The following is a 15,899-nucleotide window of genomic DNA, read 5'->3' as shown; positions in this document are numbered from 1 at the left end:
GGAGCGGTAGTGGTTAATTGTGTGTTTCAGATTAATTTTGTGACCGTGCACCTCAAGCGACAGCATATGACATGAGAGAACGAAAAAAAACATAAGTTAAGCTAAAAACACCTGAACAGCTCATCAAAACAAGTCACCTATAGACATCTATATTAACCTGAGGTGAGTAAAACAACGCCAAATTATCAGATGTGTTGACTACTGTTATAAGTTTAGCCTTGTGAACAGCTTCAGCAAGTCCACAGCCGGTTCACATACTGTACTACATACATTAAAAACACTCAAGAAGTTTGTTAAATAAATGCACAAATCAGAAAAGTAAAACTATTAATTATTATATTAAATGTTATATTCTTATATCTAAGTGTTCAGCATATATGAGTACATCCCTCACAAATGTCTAATTTAAATTAATATTTTCTATAAGCCCTGCTGAAAAATCCAGCTTAAACCAACCTAGGCTGGTTGGCTGGTTTTTAACTGGTCAACCAGCCTGGTTTTATATGGGTTTTGGCCACTTCCAGGCTGGTTTCCAGCCATTTCCAGCCTGGTCTTAGCTGGTCAGGCTGGGAGATGACCAGCTAAAACCAGCTTGACCAGCCTAGCCAAGTTGGGAGTCCAGCCAAAACCAGCTATATCCAGTTTCAACCAGGCTGGTTGAGCTGGTTTTAGCTGGATTTGGCTGGTCATTTTTCAGCCTGACCAGCTAGGACCAGGCTGGAAATGGGTGGAAACCAGCCTGGAAATGGCCAAAACCCCTCTAAAACCAGGCTGTTCGACCAGCTAAAACCAGCCAACCAGCCTAGGCTGGTTTAAGCTGGATTTTTCAGCAGGGAGAAGCTTTACAACATTATATATACATTAGATTAGTCAGTACTAAAGCCAAATCTGGAGGCAATCTAGCAAAATGACTTACAATAATCAGAATCAGTTTTACTGCCAATTGTGCTTCACACACACAAGGAATTTATTTTGGCTCCAGAAGATTCCAGTGTACGTAAAGTGAACACACAAAATAAATATGGAAAAACGAAATACGACATTAAACAGACATGCAGTTAGTTAAGAAATCTGGATGTTGAGTTGCATGTACAGAATTGTTTGGTGCTGTGTACAGGTGCGTGTGGAGAAAGTATTGCATTGTATATTGATATAAGGTGCTGTGTACAGGTGCGTATGGGAAAGTAGTGCACACATTCATTGCACAGCAGGGGAATATTTAACTGTTCATGAGGTAGATGGCCTGAGGAAAGAAACTTTTCCTGTGTCTGGCTGTTTTTGTGCTTGGTGCTCTGTAGCGCCGACCAGACGGTAACAATTCGAACAGGTAGTGTGCTGGGTGCGAGGCGTCCAGAGTGATTTTGCGAGCCCTTTCACTCAATCTGTAAGAGTATAGTTCTTGAAGCGTTGGAAGGGGTAGTGCCAGTGATGCGTTCAGCGGTCCGGACTATTCGGTGTAGTGTACAGAGGTCTGTTTTGGCAGCTGAGCTGAACCAGACGGTGATTGAAGTGCAGAGGATGGATTGGATGACAGCTGAGTAGAACTGCACGAGCAGCTCCTGTGGCAGGTTAAACTTAAAAGGTAGTACAGTCTAATAATAGTTTGAAAATTAGTAGCCCAAAGTTATATGTTAGGTAAAAATATCATATTTTCAAAAATAGCAAATATCAAGAGAAACATTCAAGTGAATCTAGAGTATCAAGGAAGAAAGAGTGTGGAGTTTTGTGATGTCATGAGATCATTGGGACGGTTCCTAGAAACCTGTAGAAATTGTAGGCTTTTTGTGCTGTGTATGGCACAGATGATTGCAGCTCAATATTTCATTCAATGCTTTAGCTTCTGCTGAGTGTAGTTTTTCCACTGGAAAAGATAATATTTTCCACTTCAATATTAGTACTACAGTTATTAAAATGGCTTAGCTGGACTGTTTGACTTGCAACGTGATGACAAAAAAATCCACCAGGACCACATGTCCTTTTCATAATTTTGTATTTTACATTATATTACATTTATGCATGCATTTATCCAGAGTGCACTCATTTTTGCGCTGCATTGTGCGATTGATTGAGTGCACTTTGTGCATGCAGAACATCCACTTTTGTTTTCAGACAGCACTAGAAATGTCTGTGCAGTCCTTAAAGGTATAGGAGGAGATTTTTGTCATGCATCCCAGGTTTCTGCCGCACATGCACCCTCTTTAAACCTGCACTTCAACTCCACTAACAAACTAAAAGCTGTGCTCTGATCGGATCATCTGAATCAGTGAATTTTTGACTTGACACCTACTCTGACTGAATAATTTGAATCATTGAGTTGTGAACAGGAGACTCACTCTGAGTGGATCATTAGAATCAGTAACACATGAACTGGTGCTTTCCAAATGGGATATGTTGAAGTTTTGTTCCAAACTGAATACTCAAAACTGGCCACTTTCAAGGGCCCTTTAAAGCTCTTCGATCAGGCATGTCCAAACTCGGTCCTGGAGGGCCGGTGTCCTGCAAAGTTTATTTCCAACCCCAATCAGACCCACCTGGACTAGCTAATCAAGCTCTTACTAGGCTTTCTAGAAACACTCTTGCAGGTGTGTTAAGGCAAGTTGGAGCTAAAACCTGCAGGACACCGAGTTTGGACACCCCTTTCTTATATAATCAGACAAGATCCTTTGAATCAGTGAGTCATTAGTAGCAGAATTGATCTGACTGGACTATTTGAATCAGTCAACTGTTACTTGTTATTTAAGTTACTGTTGACTTTCTATCAGCTGGAACCAGTCTGGCCATTCTCCTCTGACCTCTGGCCTCATCAACAAGGCATTTGCGCCCACAGAACTGCCACTCACTGGATATTCCCTCTTTGTCGGAGCATTCTCTGTAAAGCCTAGAGATGGTTGTGCGTGAAAATCCCAGTAGATCAGCAGTTTCTGAAATACTCAGAGCAGCCCGTCTGGCAGCAACAACCATGCCACGTTCAAAGTCACTTAAATCCCCTTTCTTCCCCATTCTGATGCTCACTTTGAACTGCAGCAGATCATCTTGATCATGTCTGCATGCCTAAATGCATTGAGTTGCTGCCATGTGATTGGCTGATTAGACATTTGTGTTAACGAGCAGTTGGACAGGTGTACCTAATAAAGTGAGTGTATGTAATAGGACATACTCAAACCTTTTGAACATCAGAGTCTAAATAACCTTAATAATGGAATGTCTTAGTCTCTTGAACAGGTTATAGAAGCAGGTCTCTACATCTAAAGCAAACAGTAAAATCTCATTTGCATTTGAAAATACCCAGCGTCTTTTTGTGTTTCGCTCATGTTCAGGAAGAGCGCTCTTGTCTGCGTTTCAGTGTAAAGCCCTAAAATCCACACATCCAGGCTCTAATCATACATAATGGCTAATCAGAGCATTTCCTCCCTTTTCTCCTCCGGAAACATGTGCTTGATTTGGCAGGGCGCGTGCATTGGGAGCGTAGGCAGAGGCGTATGAAATGATTCTGCTGCATAATGCAAGTGATGAGGCTTTGGCTGCAGAACGAGCCGGAGAAAGGAGAATGAGCGAGCGCTAATGCAATGCAAATCACATCCAGCAGAGATGATGATGAGCGGGCCGGGGGTCAGCAGGCTGAGGCTTCGGTCCCAGCGACCGCTTATACACTCCAAAAATGACTGACCGCCCTTCAGAGTCCATGGAGAAGAATAGTTATGCAGACCGACAATGGAGGGAGGCATGCAGAAAAGACAAGCAGCACATGTGCAATGATGAACGTGTTACAACAGCAGAATCCAACGTTACTATACACTGCAGTAAATGCTTATAGGTAGAGTTTGTCTTGTTTTTAGGGTAAATATCTAAATACATATATCAAGAAGCTTTTTAGAAGTGAAAAGCAAATATATTGTATTGTTTTCAGAAATAATGAAGAGAAAAATTTGATTACTCAGCTTGTTTTAAGGAAAAACTCACTTAATTTTGATTCATATTTCTGAAAAAACAAGAAAATATTGTGTGCATGTCTAGAAAGTGCTTCTTGATTTGAGAATTTTGAGATATTTGGAAGTTTCCCAGAGAAGGTTGCGGCTTGAAGGGCATCCGCTGCGTAAAAACTTGCTGGATAAGTTGGCGGTTCATTCCGCTGTGGCGACCCCGGAATAATAAAGGGACTAAGCCGAAAAGAAAATGAATGAATGAGATATTTGGAATGGCGACACGGTGGATCAATGGTTAGCACTGTTACTTCACAGCAAGAAGGTGGCTGGTTCATCTGGTTTTTACCGCATTTTCAGACCTTACCACATTCTCACCCTGTTATTAACTTGTTTATTTTATTTTTTGGCTTCTGTTTTTGTCTTATCCGCTTTCTGGAACTGTTCTTCCCCAGACTAACCCCGTCATTATGGTCAACTCTACTCTGCATCTGCCGACGTATGCGCCGAGCCACTGGGCAAACTGGTAACATCGGAAAATGGACATGGAGGTAAGCGGTCAGCTGGTAAGTGTTGAAAGGAACGGCATCATACCATCCTGTATCATTCGTTTTAAAGACAAAATGCAGACATGCGTTCCTCTGGCTACATAATTTGTGCTCTCCAGAAATGTATACAGGGGTACATTTTCAGAATGAGCTGTTCTGCTGAAACGTTCTGAGTTTATTTATTGAGTATTTAGGGTGAGGACACTGACCTGAACAGACTGTTGTGCATGTGTTTAGTTTATTTTAGCTTTTAAAGAGGAAAAAAGAAAATGTATGTTGGATAAATTAGAGTATACAACTGTGGTTTGGTTGCGTGACACGTTATTTAAAATATTCTGTATAGAAAAAATTCTGTCATATAAAATGTTGTCCAAACACAAATCGATTAACTTGTTTTTACACATTTTAAGTGGATTGAACAGGTGTGTCACGGTGGCGCAGTGGGTAGCACGATCGCCTCACAGCAAGAAGGTCACAGGTTCAAGCCTTGGCAATCTCAGTTGGCATTTCTGTGTGGAGTTTGCATGGTCACCCAGACATGCACGATAGAGGAATAGTGTAAGCTAAATTGGCCGTAGTGTAAGTGCGTGGATGAGTTTGTATGGGTGTTTCCCAGTGATGGGTTGCAGCTGGAAGGGCATCCGCTGTGTAAAACATATACTGGAATGGTTGGCGGTTCATTCCGCTGTGGCGACCCCTGGTGATTAAAGGGACTAAGCTGAAACGAAAATGAATGAAATAGTAAAAAATGAAAAAATAAAATTAACTAAAATTATAATTAAATATTAATATAATAATAAAATAGTAATAAATTAAATCAAAGGAATAATTAATAGAAAAACTGCAGCTTATTGTTTAATGCATAATAAATAACAGTAAATAATGGAGTTTAATTGCAAAACATCTCTGCAATAATTGTTATGCTTATGTTAAATAGTTTATTTATACAAAGGTTTTGTTCCTTTAGTGATCTTGTGTTGTCCAGTAAAACCCAGTACTTTAAACATCTGCAAAAAGGTTTAAAGAAGGAAAAGGAACAAATTAGAGATTTGTAAAAATAATCAATTAATTATTTATTTGTATTAGATAAGTAAATAACGAAAGCAAATCAAATTTTTTTTACCTAATTTACAATTTTTAATTGTAATTAAATTTAATTTAAAAATGGATAAGTGGGCACTATTCTGTGCTTCTGAACGGCTGTATTTACATTTATGTCGTGTTTCGTCTTGAGCAAACAGCCCAATTGCTGATCACTGCAAATCTCATCATGTAGCGTGTTGTTAGGACACGGAGTTACAAAGTAACCTGCTCACCTAATGTTTACGCTCGTAATATTTATATTATTTGCTAATTAATTACTTTCTAGTGGAACTCTGAATCTGCGTCTCATTTTGGAGTCTGCTGCCCTGTTTACACTATAGTGCGTTTTAGTTTTAAAACGTCGTTTTAGATCAAAAACGATCCGCGTCCACACTAGCGTTTCACCTAGCGTTTCAGAACATATCTCCGTCCACACTACGCCACCAAAAACGAATATCACGTGACCATTGGCGCACTCTGGGCATGCGCGTTCTAGTATAAACAGGAAGCATGTGTCTCGCTCGGTGTTTGGTTATCGTTAGTCAACAAACGCCGGTTTAACAATGAACGCGATGGCAAAGAAAGCAAGAGAGGTATTTCTGTCGACAGACAACGAGGTCGAGTTGTTACTAAACGTAACGAATGAATAACTGCACAATGGTGCCTAAAACAGACAATAGTGCAAACAACGCTCCCATTTCTGTGCCCGTGTTGTTGTTTACAGTACTGTCTTCCAGTAGCGTTAAAGCCATGTGTTATAGTCATGTGATAGGGGCTTGACGGATAAGGGAAGGATACGCAATGACACAAAAGCCCCAATCAGGTAGCGAATCTCAGCAGCCCCGCCTCCGTTTTCAGATGTCTCCGTTTTCCCTCATCCACACTGAGACGGAGCAGCAGCGCTTCAGAATGAAATAGTTTCTCCAGCGTTTCCAAAACGCTCCGTTTTCAGCGCTCAAACTCTGGCGTAGTGTGGACGGATGGACCATAGCGTTATGCGTTTTCAAACTAAAACACATTAGTGTTAACGGGGCCTGCTACTGTTCACCAGAGGTCGCATTTCGGTCACGGACGCATGCTTCGAGAGCCTTCCAGACACGTAATGCACATGTTCAAAGCAGAATATCTGGCTTCAGCATTGTTTTTCAGATAAACAATGTTCACTGAGCACGATTCTGAAATATCTGCACTCATATGATGGTGTTTTTATGCTCTACAAGAGTCAAAAACTTACACACAGCACCTTTAACCAAGTAGTTTGAACAAGCAGAGTGTAAGAAGAGTGTAAGCAGCTGATTTTTGTTGTTGTTGGGGGAATTAAAATATTTTTTAAAGTCTGAAATTTCATCCATAATGGTCTTAAAAAGCTCTTTATAAAGTGCTAAATTTGACTTGGTGAAACCTGCAGAACTCCCGCAAGAGAACACACACACACACACACACACACACACACACTATCAATTCGGTGTTCCGGCATTTGATCGGTTTTCTATTTACTTTTCTCAAGAATGAATCGTATTTGTTGCCGCGAGCGAGTCCAAATGTCTTTTTGATTCCCGGAGCTGACCTAAATTCTCCAGAGGCTGAAGTCATTTGTATTTTGTAAGGTGAATTAATTGCATGAGAAGCCTGAGTTAACAGTGTTTGATTCATTCATACGCTAATGTCTGCTGGCAAACCACAGACTCCGCACGGGTTTGACAGTAACGTCTCTGCTCACCTCCCGAATGGGGCCAACGAGAGAGAGAGAGAGAGAGAGAGAGAGAGAGAGAGAGAGAGAGAGAGAGAGAGAGAGAGAGAGAGAGAGAGAGAGAGAGAGAGAGAGAGAGAGAGAGAGAGAGAGAGAGAGAGAGAGAGAGAGAGAGAGAGAGAGAGAGAGAGAAACCGACAGAGTGAGCACGTCAGCCAACTAATAATAAAAAGATGTGTCTCTTTTGTTGTTGGGCTGAAAGATGACTTGCTATTATTCCTATGATTATCAGCCACTCGTCGTTATTATCTAACAAAAGCGCTGATAACGAAGATGCTGCAGACTTGCTGCATTTGCTGACAGTCACGCTGATGATCACAATGGCTACCGATAAACATTTCAGGATCGTCCAGAATTTAATTTTACACTCCAGAAGCCAAATTAGCGTGCTTTTTTAATGACAGATAAAACATTTCGCTGAATATTTGTGACCCTGGAGCACAAAAAAAGCAGTCGTATGTTGTGATATAGCCAAAAGTACACATATGTTAAGTCAAAATAATCGTTTTTTTTCTATAATATGTCAAAAATCATAATAATAATAATAATAATAAAAGGATAGTTCATAGAAAAATAAAAATTGTGTCATTATTTACTCCATATTTTACTCGTTTTAAACATTTATAGGTTTCTTTCTCCTGTTGAACACAAAAGAAGAATGCTGTTTTTCTTACAATAGAGGTCAATGGTTACCGGTTTTCAGCATTCTGAAAACTGCTAATTCTTTAAACCTGTTTGAGTTTTATTCTTCTGTTGAACATTGAAGAAAATATTTTGGAGAATGTTAGAAACAGGTAACCATTGACTTCCATTTGATATTCCTACTATGGAAATCAATGGTTACCCGTTTTCTGCATTCTTTTGAATATCTTCTTTTAACCAGTTTGAGTTTTGTTTTTCTGTTGAACACTAAAGAAGATATTTTGAAGAATGCTGAAAACTAGTAACCATTTACTTCCAGTTGTTTTTTCAACTATGGAAGTCAATGGTTATCGGTTTTCATCTTTCTTCAAAATATCTTCTTTAAACCTGTTTGAGTTTTTTTCTTCTGTTGAACACTGAAAAATATTATTTAAAGAATGTTATAAACCGGTAAGCATTGACTTCCATTTGTTTTTCCTACAATGGAAACCAATAGTTACCAGTTTTCAACATTCTTCAAAATATCTTCTTTAAACCTGTTTGAATTTCATGCTTCTTTTAAACACTGAAGATGTTTTGAAGACTGCTGAACACTAGTAACTATTGACTTTCATTTGTTTTATCAACTATGGAAGTCAATGGTTACTATTTTTCAACATTCTTCAAAATATCATGTTTAAACCTGTTTGGGTTTCGTTCTTCTATTGAACACAAATGAAGAGATTTTGAAGAATGTTGGAAAGCGGTAACCATTGACTTTCATTTGTTTTTCCTACTAAAGAAGTCAGTGGTTACCTGTTTTGAACATTCTTCAAAATATCTTCTTTAAACCTGTTGGAGTTTTGTTTTTCTTTTGGACACTGGAGAAGATATTTTGTAGAATGCTGAAAACCGGTAAATACCATTAAATATGACATAATTTTTGATCAGTAATATCCATTTATAAGAGCTTAATTGTGGTCAATTTTATAGCTGATTTTCTCACTATATATATATTTTTTTAAATCTTCAGATTTGATATTTTAAGCAAATATTGTTTTATTCCATTAATGGACAACTGATACATCTTTCATGCGATGTTTAAATCTCAATTTCAACATAAATTGACGCTTGATTTGGTTTTGTGGCCACATTTATTTACTCTGCATGGAAACAGAGAGCAGAGTAAAAGCTGAGATGCTCAAGACTGGACCAATCAAAGAAATAAACTACATTACACGCTTGTTTTACACATTCACACTGGCTACACTGCCAAAACCGTGCTCTAAATGTAGATGCAGATGCACTTTATACACATTCCAGCGATTATATCCTCCAGCAGAGGGCAGCAAACACGTGAAATGCTGCATTTGTAAACCTTTTATGTGTATGTGTGTGCGCGCGCGCGTGTGTGACGACAATCTCTTCAAGCCCTCAGAAAGAGCGACATCAAAGGCATAAACGCAATACCATTTTCTCCAGTGACATCCTAAGTATTTTATTTCACATTAAAGCCTCTCTTAACGTGTTGGGAACTCTGAAATTATTCCTGGATTTCAAAGCCATGCATGTGAAGGACATTACTATGAGCGCTGGGTTGCCATAGTAACTCCAGGGCACGTAATGTAGTGAGTGTGTGTGTGTGAGTGTGTGAGTGTGTGTGTGTGTGTGTGTCAGGTAATGAATTGCTGATGAACAGCACAGCAAAACTTGATTTTGGAAAGCGGCTTATGCCAAATTTAGGCTCCACAGCTATTTATAATCCTCCCTGGCGAAGAAGAAAAACTGGTGGCTGTTTACAAATTATTTATTAGGCATTAATGTGTTAATCATAACTCTAGCTCACCCAAAACTGACAATACTGTCATCGTTTGCTTATTATTCGCATTGTGAAACCTGTTTGAGTGTTGTTCTTCTGTTAAACACTGTTAAAAGAGATGTTTTGAAGAATGCTGGGATTTGTTACTATTGATTTCTATTTGTTTTTCCTACAATGAAAGTCAATGGTTACCAGTTTTTAACTATCTTCAAAATATCTTCTTTGAATCTGTTTGAGTATTGTTGAACACTAAGGAAGATATTTTGAAGAATGCTGCAAACTGGTAACCATTGACTTCCATTTATTTTTTCCCTACTATGGAAGTCAATGGTTACCGGTTTTCATATTCTTCAAAATATCTTCTTTAAACCTGTTTTGTTCTTCTATTGAACACTGAAGAATAAATTTTAAAGAATGTTGGAAACTGTTAATTGTTGACTTCCATTTGTTTTTCTGACTATGGAAGTCAATGGTTACTGGTTTCTTCAAAATATCTTCTTTAAATCTATTTGAGTTTCGTTCCTCTGTTGAACACTAATGAAGATGTATTTTGAAGAATGCTGAAAACCGATAACCATTGACTTCCATTTTTTTTCTCATTACGAAAGACTGTGGTTACCAGTTTTCAACATTCTTCAGAATATCTTCTTTAAACCTGTTTGAGTTTCTGTTTTCTGTTGAACACTGAAGAAGATATTTTGAGGAATGCTGAAAACCGGTGACCTTTAACTACCATTAGTTTTTCCAACTATGTCAGGTTTACTGGTTTTCAGCATTCTTCAAAATATCTTCTTTAGTGTTAAACAGAAGTAAGAAACTTGAGGGAGAGTAGAAAGTGAGTGAATTTCCATTTTTGGATGAACTATCCCTTTAATAGATAGTAAGCAGTTCATAAATACATTAACAAATGCTGTAATCTTGACTATACAATGGGGAAAATAAGTATTGAACAAATTGTCATGATTTTTCCCAGCAATATTATTTCTAAAGGAGCTGCTGACATGGAAATTGAAGCAGATTTTGGGAAAAACCCAAACAATACAAACATAAAAACAAAACATATCTGAGAAATGAGTTGTGTGTAATAATTAATATATATATATATATATATATATATATATATATATATATATATATATATATATATATATATATATATATATATATATATATATATATATATATATATATAAACATATTTAATACTTTATATTACATGCATTGCTCAGGTGTGAGTTTCTCACAGACTAAATCCTGATGCTTCTGTGGGTCTCGTCTATCAAATCTAAGCTTTATCTTGTATTCTTTATTGGATTGGGGTCAGGTGATTGGTTGGGCCATTCCACAGCTTAATTTTCTTTCTCTGAAAGCATCTGATAGTCTCCTCGGCTGTGTTTTGGATCATTGTCTTGCTGAAATGTCCACCCTGGCTTCATCTTCATCCTCCTGCTGATGTAGATGTTGGACTGAAGCAGCTGATATTGATTTACACTGAGGAAGGGCAGAGGCTTGCTGAAGAACTACTGAGAGATTTCAGCTGCTGTCTGGGCTTTCACTGCTGAACTACACCTCCCTTTCTTCATGTGTTCAACAGTTTTTCCTTTTACCCATAATCTACTAAGCATTAACTCTACGTCAGCGAGAAGTTTATAAACACTGCAATACATGCTGTATACTTATAAGCGCACATATGATGTACTCAATGACTCTGTAAAACTTATAAACCAGTTAATTTGTGGTCTTAAGATCATTCAGAACAACTAAATAAATGATTAATAAACAATTAATATTAACATATATCTTATTCAGACGTGTAGTAACAGCTGCTTTGTATAATAATAAATGCTTCATTAACACAAATGCCTACCGTTTAGTAAGCTCGTCTAATTTGTGCTTCATTAATCCCTTATTAATGGCAATTAATTAAAATAAATTATTTTCTAAACGGAAAAAGCCAATCAGAAACAATATAAACATTTAAAGATGCACTGTAGGAACTGCAGGGCTCCACACAAACTCAACACAAGTCGATTGAGTTAACTTCACAAATTTAAGTGGATTGAGCTTAATAGAATTAAGTTGTCCTCAAAAAACCCTTAAGTACGGTGTTGTTTCAGCTCATATTAAGAATAAGAAGTTTGAACAAACAGCATAGTCATTAGCTATGTTTCCATCCAAAAATGCGAATAAACTTCATGCGCAAAACTGGATTATCGCATAAAAGTTGTGCGAATGAAGCATCGTTTCCATCCAACGAGTCAAAGCGATCAAAATCGTCACTTCCTGATTAACTGGCGCCAAATATCAACAGTAAAAACTGCCTTTGCTGCAGTAGGAGAAGCTGCATCAATCTTTTTTCAATGCATGCGCCTCAGAAGACAATCCTGACAAGCAGTGTTAGCAAGCAGCATTAATAATATAATAACACTAATACTGAAATGGTGAGGCGTTTTATAATGACCAAAACAACATTTCAGATGTTTTATAATGTGCTCAGCCTGACGTTTTGTCCATTCACACACATTTTAAGCATCACATGACCTCTTTTAACAAAATCACATGACCTTTTTTAATGCGCATGCTGGAGTTTGTGCGGTAAAAGTGTTTCCATCGCAGTTTATGTGCATCTTATCGAATAAAAAGTTTATCCTACCCAGTTAGGCGCATACTTTTTTTTATGCGCATTTTCAAAATAGGTGGATGGAAACATAGCTACTGTTTTTGAGTGTGTGTAACCCCGCCGGTCCTACGCCACCTAGGGTCCGTTCTTCGTACGTGGATTACTCAGTTAGCTGGATTTGGATATTGACGATTTGACACGATCCAGGATCGTTTCGTTTTTCAAAGCTGATCCGAGAGTTGTTGTCATGGCAACAGTTCTGCTAGGTCAAACCTGATCGGGAGCAGGTTCAATTCATATAAACAGGATTAGATCGGCTCAGTTCAAGCAAAGATAATACAGAAAGTATGTTCCGAATTCTGATATTTTCTTACAGTAGTAGTTATATACACTTGGGAAAATGGTACATATTTTTAAACTATATATATATACTATAATATAGAAAACTATAATAAAGAAAATCTTTTCTAAATGTGGAACTAAATACATTGATTTGCATTGAAATGCATGATGAATACTCTTGTCTTGACAAATGAAAGTGTAAAGCCTGCAGCTCACAACAAATGTGGAAAGTTCTTGCGTGTCATATTAAACAAACCGTTTACTGCTAATTTGATGTAATTTTGCTCACATGGATAATTGAATATTAATCAGATGATGTCATTACGCTGCTGTGCCGTCAGCCAATCGTTGCATTGCTGATCATGATTTCGAGGATCGATAGATCTGTCCTTCACAACACACGCAGCGATCTCAGATCAGTTCATCCAGACATTCTAATCTAATTCGCGAACTTGTTTGAAGAACCAAATTAGCAAGAGATCAGTTATCAAGATTAAAAGATCCCGGATCTGCCAAATAATCTTAGATCATTTAAGCGAGGTACGAAGAACGGACCCCTAATCCGCTCCGAGCTGGTATCGAACCGGCGATCTTCCCCATTGGAGTCGGTTGCTCTAACAAGGAGGCTAAAGACCATGGCCTCTAGTGTGTGTTGCTAGAGCACGTTTAGAGGTCAGAGGAGTGAGCTTTACCAGCACAGCACTTACTAGCTTGGCTCCGTTACATGTGCAAACATGAAACTGTATCTAATGACATCGCATCTTCATTCTGTTCAGTAAATTTTAAGCATTGTTGATTAATGATGCACAGTGTGCAGTTATTATATAGTGTGACTAAAAAGCTGCCGTTATGAATGTAATATATATCTAAATAAATAAATAAATGAAATGCAGCAGTTTGAGATATGTATACTCCAAATATAGCATATAGTCTGTCTAAACAGCAATTCTCCGGCACTTTCAGTGGGTTGATTGTGCTGGCGGAGGGTCTGTCAGCCCTCAGTTTGACTGGATCCACCAGCGCTGGTTTCTATAGTAACTGAACAATGTGTGGGGAAAAATGGGGGGAAAAGACAATTTACCACATAATGGGAAAATGCTGAACGTCATGCGTGTGCTTCAGATAGCAAATGTAGTCCTGAAGGCACGTGTTTTGAAGAAGGAATGCTTTCAGTATCAAAAATCCAATTCAATATTGCGCTTTTCATAATTATTATTGTTCCAAAGCAGCAACAAAAAAGATTACAGTCAGAATGAGAGAAGCGGAGGAGTTGTGTGCAGTATATAAACAGAGTTGACCTGCAATTATACAGTATATAAGAACTACATTTACATGCCACTCGACTCAATTCAGATTTTAGGGATGTTCTTATATGACCTCCTCTAACCTTAAAAAAAGATTATCGATAGAAATAAATTATGGAATAAAAGAAGAAACAAAATTATTTTTTTTGTAAAATTGATATAGAAATTATGGCTTTAGAAAATAAGACAAAAAAAAACGTAAAATATTGAAAAACATTTGGGGGTGTCACTGTGGCGCAATGGGTAGCACGATCACCTCACAGCAAGGAGGTCACTGGTTCAAGCCCCAGCTGGGTTAGCATTTCTGTGTGGAGTTTGTGTGTATGGGTGTTTCCTAGTGATGGGTTGCAGCTGGAAGGGCATCCGCTGTGTAAAACATATGCTGGAATAGTTGGTGGTTCATTCCGCTGTGGTGATGATCCCTGATTAATAATAAGCCGAAAAAGAAAATTTATTAGAAATAAATTATACAATAAAAGAAGCAACAAAAACATTTTTAAAAATGATATAGAAATTATAGCTGTATAAAATAAGAAAAAATATATGAAGTATCAAAAAGCATTAGGTTTAGACACTATAGCTAGTTAAAAGAACAAAATATATAAAATATTTAAAAACATTGGTATAGAAGTTATACAGAAAATAAGAACAAAATTAAAATAGTTTAAATAATGTGGTGTAAAAATTATAGCTGAAGAAAATAAGAACAAAGTATTAAATATTGTAAAACATTAGATGAAGAAATTACAGCTGTAGAAAATATGAAAAAAATTAAACATTGGATACAAAAATGATATAGAAAAAATTTTATTAAAATATAACTATATACATTCAGCTGAAGTCAGAATCTTTCGCCCCCTCTTTGATTTTTCTTTTCTTTTTTTTAAATATTTCCTTAATGATGTTGAACAGATTCAGGAAATGTTCACAGTATGTCTGATAATATTTTTTCTTCTGGAGTAAGTCTTCTTTGTTTTATTTCGGCTAGAATAAATAAATGTTTTTAAACACCATTTTAAGGACAATATTATTACTCCTTTTAAGCTATATATTTTTTGATAGTCTACAGAACAAACCATTGTTATACAATCACTTGCCTAATTACCCTAACCTGCCTAGTTAACCCAATAAACCTAATGAAGCCTTTAAATGTCATAATATACCTTTAAGCTGTATAGAAGAGTCTTGAAAAACATCTAGTAAAATAATATTTACTGTCATCATGACAAAGATGAAATAAATCAGTTATTAGAGATGAGGTATTGAAACTATTATGATTAGAAATTTGCTAAAGAGATCTGCTCTCTGTTAAACAGAAATTGGGGAAAAAAATAAACGTGGGCTAATAATTCTAACTTCAACTGTACATGGAAATTATAGCTGTAGAAAATAATAAAAAAATATTTAAAATGCTTTAGATATAGAAATTATAGCTATAGGAAATATAAACAAAACATCTAAAATATTTTAAAACGATGATAAAGAAATTATATAGAAAATAAGAAAAAAATGTTTTAAAAAATGATAGAGAAATGATAGCTGTATAAGAATAATATATAAAATATTAAATAAATCATTATATTTAGAAATTATAGCTGTAGAAATTAAGAAAAACATTACAAAAAATAACATTAGATATAAAAAATAAAAACAAATATCTAAAATATTTAAAAACATTAGATATAGAAATTATATCTATAGAAATATCGATAAAAAGTTAGAAAACATTACTTACAAACAGTATAGCTAGAAATAAAATAGTAAAAGCAAAAACAATATTGGCTATACTTTTATTAGAAATCTAAAAAATATAAACAATTATATAGAGAAAATATTGTAAAACATTAGATGTAGAAATTACATCTATAGAAAATATATAAAATAATTAAAAA

The 15,899-nt window shown here is 36.5% G+C and overlaps 1 long non-coding RNA gene across 1 annotated transcript in view; it reads left to right on the top strand.

Moving 5' to 3' along the window:
• The first annotated feature begins 23 nt into the window (after positions 1-23).
• The window catches only part of LOC100003140 (uncharacterized), a 23,758-nt gene continuing 7,882 nt past the window's right edge, over positions 24-15,899 (top strand). Inside the window, 2 exon segments of the long non-coding RNA NR_104087.2 lie at positions 24-162; positions 4,376-4,471. This is a non-coding gene — a long non-coding RNA (uncharacterized LOC100003140).

Source organism: Danio rerio, chromosome 11 (assembly GCF_052040795.2).
Source record: "Danio rerio strain M-AB ecotype USA chromosome 11, GRCz13ab, whole genome shotgun sequence".
Taxonomy (NCBI): Eukaryota; Metazoa; Chordata; class Actinopteri; order Cypriniformes; family Danionidae; genus Danio; species Danio rerio.
Note: the sequence above shows the minus strand (reverse complement) of the source record. Positions and strands in the feature narration are given on the sequence as shown.